The sequence below is a fragment of the Lipophrys pholis genome (assembly GCF_963383615.2).
Source record: "Lipophrys pholis genome assembly, chromosome: 16".
Taxonomy (NCBI): Eukaryota; Metazoa; Chordata; class Actinopteri; order Blenniiformes; family Blenniidae; genus Lipophrys; species Lipophrys pholis.
Genome location: NC_137634.1, coordinates 28017833 through 28023840, shown reverse-complemented (window position 1 = coordinate 28023840; position 6008 = coordinate 28017833).

The following is a 6008-nucleotide window of genomic DNA, read 5'->3' as shown; positions in this document are numbered from 1 at the left end:
GTGTGTGTGTGTGTGTGTGTGCGTGCGTGCGTGCGTGCGTGCGTGCGTGCGTGCGTGCGTGTGTGTGTGTGTGTGTGAGAGAATGTTTTTCAGGACAGGAGAACATAATGAATTACAAAAATACAGAAAGGAAAACTAGTCGATGAGGCAGAAAGAGAGAAACATTCAGATCAGAGCTGATCAGCACAAGTTAAACAAGAACAGGGTTCTGGATGAAAAACAAGATACAAGACAGAAACCAAAACAAGAAAACAGAACACAACTCACAAATCAGAACAAAACAAAACAGGACAAAAGAGACAACGAAAATTTATTAATTAATTAAAGCAGAAAAAGAAAAAAGATGAAAAAACCCAGACTAGGGTGGGATCCTGCCGTACATGTCCCCCAGTGGTCAGTCAGTGTGGAGCATGTACAAAGCATACAATGTAATAGGTGATATGGCCAACAAGTTATCCTAACTGCTTTGTATTGGTTACTTCCACTTTCCATTATGACTTTTTGGATTTCAATTTGATGATATGAGTTATTGGTAGTCTAATGCAAGCCAGTTTAATGAGGTGGAAATTTCAATATGTCAACATAACTTAGTTATAAAATAATAACTGAATTTCTTAAAAACGGATCAGAATCCCGAGTGTCTCTACAATATCAATGCCCGGCACAAATAGTTCTAGAAATTTGGTCTTAATTTGATAAAGGAATAATAATTATGATGTTGTGGAAGCCTCCCTCAAGGTGCACCACAATGGAAGATTTTAAAACTTGAGCAAGTGGTTCACCCGATTGCAGAACAATCCTGGGGCGGTGAGAAGAATGAGAATGAGAAGGAGGACTACTTTCTGTCAGCGGGCTGGGGATCAGACCTGGCAGTGGTCAGGTGGGTCTTTCTGGATGAGGAGCAGGCGGGAAGCCAGAGGAGCAGGAGAAATAAGGTGAGTGGATGCATTTATTAGAATTGTAATACCACCCAATTCATGATGTGGTCTTTAAACGAACAAAACATTTTTAAACAGGATATTTTAACAGCAGCTTGCTAATATCTACTTGCCGTACTTGCATAACTTTCCAAAGTTAAATTAAGAAGAAATGAAAGCATTTGGAGTCTGGTTTGTAGAGAGTTACACCCCATCTGAACATTCAGGAGAGTATCAGTCATATTCCAATCATGTTTTGCATCGCAGCGTTGAGGCCCGACACCCTTCAGCATGTGGGATGGAGCAAAGCCTGTGTTGCCAGGTTGGGCGGTTTTCCGCACGATTGGGCTATTTTGGTTTTCGTCAGGCGGGAAAAAATACTTTGAACTGGTGAAAAATATTTGCGCTGCTTTTGTCCACATTTGGTGAGTTTTTAATATTGTCTCTCTCTCTCTCTGTCTCTCTGTCTCTGTCTCTCTCTCTCTCTCTCTCTCTCTCTCTCTCTCTCTCCCCCCCCCCTCTCATTGTGTGTGTGTGTGTGTGTTTGACAGAGAAGAGACCTTCTGTCGGCTTTGCAGCAGAATGAGGGCAGAGCTTCAGGTGAGTCACATCCTCATACGACACTGACAGGTTAAACCTAGAGCGGCAAACTAAACCTAGAGCGGCCTGTCAGCAGTTTGGGGCTCAGCATCTTGCTCAAGGACACTTCCACATGTGAACTGGTAAAGAGGGGAGTTGAACCTGCAACCTTCCCATTGAGAGTCACCTGCTCTACCAACCGAGCCACAGCTGCCCCACACTGTTCTACTGAGCAGCCGGTACCTGAATGCCTCCTGTAGTCTCACACACACAATTCTACTCGGTACCTGATGGCCTAAAGCACACAGGACGAGTTTCTGCTTAAAATCTCATTTTTATAACTTTCTGTTTGAATGTATTTATAGACACCTGGACAAGATTGTTAGTACCCCTCTGCTAATGAAAGGAAAACCCATAATGGTCACAGAAATAACTTCAATCGGACAAAAGCAATGAAAATCAGACATTGTTTTTTAATTGTAGTTGAACAGAATTATTTAAAAAAACAAATCATGAAACAGGCCTGAACAAAACTGATAGTATCCTTAACTTAATATTTTGTTGTACAACCTTTTTGAGGAAATCACTGCAATCAAAAGAATTCTGTAACTTTCAATGATACTTCTGCACCGCTCACCTATCTATAGAAATACATATATAGAGTTACATGCGCTTATTTACACTGGGACTGATTTTGGTAACTGCAGCCTGCTGATTCTCTGGCTTCTGCTCGTTGAATTAAAAACTCAATCAGCTGCTGTGCAGCAGGTAGTAGTGTGTCTTTCAGCACCGCAGGTGTGGAAAGCAGCGAGGAGAAAAAAAAGAAGGAATTCAATTCAATTCAATTTTATTTGTAAAGCGCTAAATCACATCAACAAACATCTCAAAGCGCTCTTACAATGATAGAGAACAACAGGACCCAACTAAACCTTCCAAAGCAGCAGGTGTAACAAGCAACAGTGGCCAGGAAAAACTCCCTCGCATGGAGAGAAGTTCAAGAACTCCCTCTTCAGGAAGAAACCGTGGGGCGGACCCTAGACTCTGGAAGGACGGCCATCCGCCTTGACCGGTTGGGGGGAGAAGTACATGGGATAGGACAGGGAGAGAGAGGAAAAGAAGAGGGAGAGAGAGAGGAAAAGAAGAGAGAGAGAGAGAGAGAGAGAGAGAGAGAGGCAGACAGGCCAGATAAGTACAAATACTAAGAAAAGTCTATGATGAGCGTTGGTCTGATGATGAACCAATCTCAGTCTGGAGTTTAAGGGCCGTGCCGTTGCAGTGGGGTCCCGGTGCTGTGGGGGGGTCCCGGTGCTGTGGGGGGGTCCCGGTGCTGTAGGGGGGTCCCGGTGCTGTGGGGGGGTCCCGGTGCTGTGGGGGGGTCGGGTAGTAGGACCGTCGTAACTCCACTCTGTGAGTCTTGGGTCTGATCCCCTGGATCCTGCTCCCCTCCTGTCAGGGATAAAAAAGACGGCGGCAGTGTCTGGTGGCTCCAGTAATGTTGTTACACAGAGAGAAAGAAAGAAAGACAAGAAGGAAGAGAGGGAGGGAGAGGCGCTCTATATGTGCGTAATTTCGTTTTGTTTTAAATTGTTTTGCATGTCGTCCTCATACAGGTCCTTTGTGATGTAAATAACAAAATCTATGAGGCCCACATGGATTAAAAGTGCAGTCAGCATTATCACTAAGCAGGGCCTGGCGCTGGGATGCCAGAGGTTCATTTTGCAGTTTGTGTAGCTTATGGTTGATTTACTGCGCCCTTGTCGGTTGTAATTTACAAAAACCTCTTTATCGATCATTTCTATGGTTATTCGATGCCGATATGAAGCTCTGGGTGTGTTTTCGTTTGCATGTAGTATGATTTTGCGGGTTTGCACGATGTCTGGCAACTTGGTGGTTTGGGCTGGTTTTCACAATAGACATAATAAAGAGTAGACGCCTCATCAAACACTACCACCTCTTGGCGGCTGGTGAGCGGTGGCGTGGCGTGGTGTGGCGTGGCATGGCGTGGCGTGGCGTGGCGTGGCGTGGCGTGGCGTGGCGTGGCGTGGCGTAGCGGTGGCGTGGCGTGGCGTGGCGTGGCGTGGCGTGGCGTGGCGTGGCGTGGCGTGGCGTGGCGTGGCGTGGCGTGGCGTGGCGTGGCGTGGTGTGGCGTGGCGGTGGCATCGGTCGTCCGCTCAGCTCAGTCTAATCTGCTGGGCAGGAGCAATGAAGTGTCAGAGACTTTAATCAATCATAACTAACTGAATGCTAACTGATTTAATCAATCATAACTAACTGAATACTAAACTGATTTAATCAATCATAACCAGCTGAATACTAACTGATTTAATCAATCATAACTAGCTGAATACTAACTGATTTAATCAATCATAACTCTCTGAATACTAACTGATTTAATCAATCATAACTAGCTGAATACTAACTGATTTAATCAATCATAACTCTCTGAATACTAACTGATTTAATCAATCATAACTCTCTGAATACTAACTGATTTAATCAATCATAACCAGCTGAATACTAACTGATTTAATCAATCATAACTCTCTGAATACTAACTGATTTAATCAATCATAACCAGCTGAATACTAACTGATTTAATCAATCATAACTAACTGAATACTAACTGATTTAATCAATCATAACTCTCTGAATACTAAACTGATTTAATCAATCATAACCAGCTGAATACTAACTGATTTAATCAATCATAACTCTCTGAATACTAACTGATTTAATCAATCATAACCAGCTGAATACTAAACTGATTTAATCAATCATAACCAGCTGAATACTAACTGATTTAATCAATCATAACTAACTGAATACTAACTGATTTAATCAATCATAACTCTCTGAATACTAACTGATTTAATCAATCATAACCAGCTGAATACTAACTGATTTAATCAATCATAACTCTCTGAATACTAACTGATTTAATCAATCATAACCAGCTGAATACTAAACTGATTTAATCAATCATAACTAGCTGAATGCTAAACTGATTTAATCAATCATAACTCTCTGAATACTAAACTGATTTAATCAATCATAACCAGCTGAATACTAACTGATTTAATCAATCATAACTCTCTGAATACTAAACTGATTTAATCAATCATAACCAGCTGAATACTAACTGATTTAATCAATCATAACTCTCTGAATACTAACTGATTTAATCAATCATAACCAGCTGAATACTAAACTGATTTAATCAATCATAACCAGCTGAATACTAACTGATTTAATCAATCATAACTAGCTGAATACTAACTGATTTAATCAATCATAACTCTCTGAATACTAACTGATTTAATCAATCATAACCAGCTGAATACTAACTGATTTAATCAATCATAACTAGCTGAATACTAACTGATTTAATCAATCATAACTCTCTGAATACTAACTGATTTAATCAATCAGAACCAGCTGAACACTAACTGATATAATCAATCATAACTAGCTGAATACTAACTGATATAATCAATCATAACCAGCTGAATACTAACTGATATAATCAATCATAACTCTCTGAATACTAACTGATTTAATCAATCATAACCAGCTGAATACTAAACTGATCTTCTCCTGATTTTCTTTCCTGCAACCACCAGACATGTAGTTCTGATCCTGGACACACGGTTTGGTGTATTTTAATGTTCATAGTGGATTAAACAATAATAGAATGTTCTGATTTGTGATCTATGATAGGTAATTTATACAACACACACACACACACACACACACACACACACACACACACACACACACACACACACACACACACACACACACACACACACACACACACACACACACACACACACACACACACACACACACACAGTATATAGAGAGAAGTAGTTCTCCTGTGGTTCTCAATAGAACATTTACATTCATGAAGCTGATACCCTGTTGATGATACACCTGTTCTTTGGAGAGGAAGAGGAAGATGAAGAGTGAACAGTGAACCTAAAATGGCAGACTACATAAAAGAATTCAAGTTAAAATAATCTATCAGTAGTATTTGCATACCTTTGTATATCAATGATTTTGAAATGTGTTATCCCTGGGACACATTCACAAAAAACACAAAGTCTGTGGTGTGTATTGGCTTCTTGTCAACTGGCCAAGATACAAGTCCCCATTGTCATCAATCTATGAAGCTTTACTGTGCAGCACTGACCATGTCCAGCTTTATGGAGTCGTGTGTTGGAGCCTCTGATAACAGACACTCGGTGTGTTGGATGAGAAACTTGCCTGCAATGTAAAGAGACGATTTAGTATGTTGCTGTTGTTGGGATCTGACCAGACCACAGAAAGCTGGTTCATTTCTAATGAAAGACAATCTTCATGTTCTCCTCCTCCTCCTCCTGAACCATCAACATGTTCTTCTCCTCCTCCTGAACCATCAACATGTTCTTCTTCTCCTCCTGCTGAACCATCAACATGTTCTTCTCCTCCTCCTGAACCATCAACATGTTCTTCTTCTTCTCCTCCTGAACC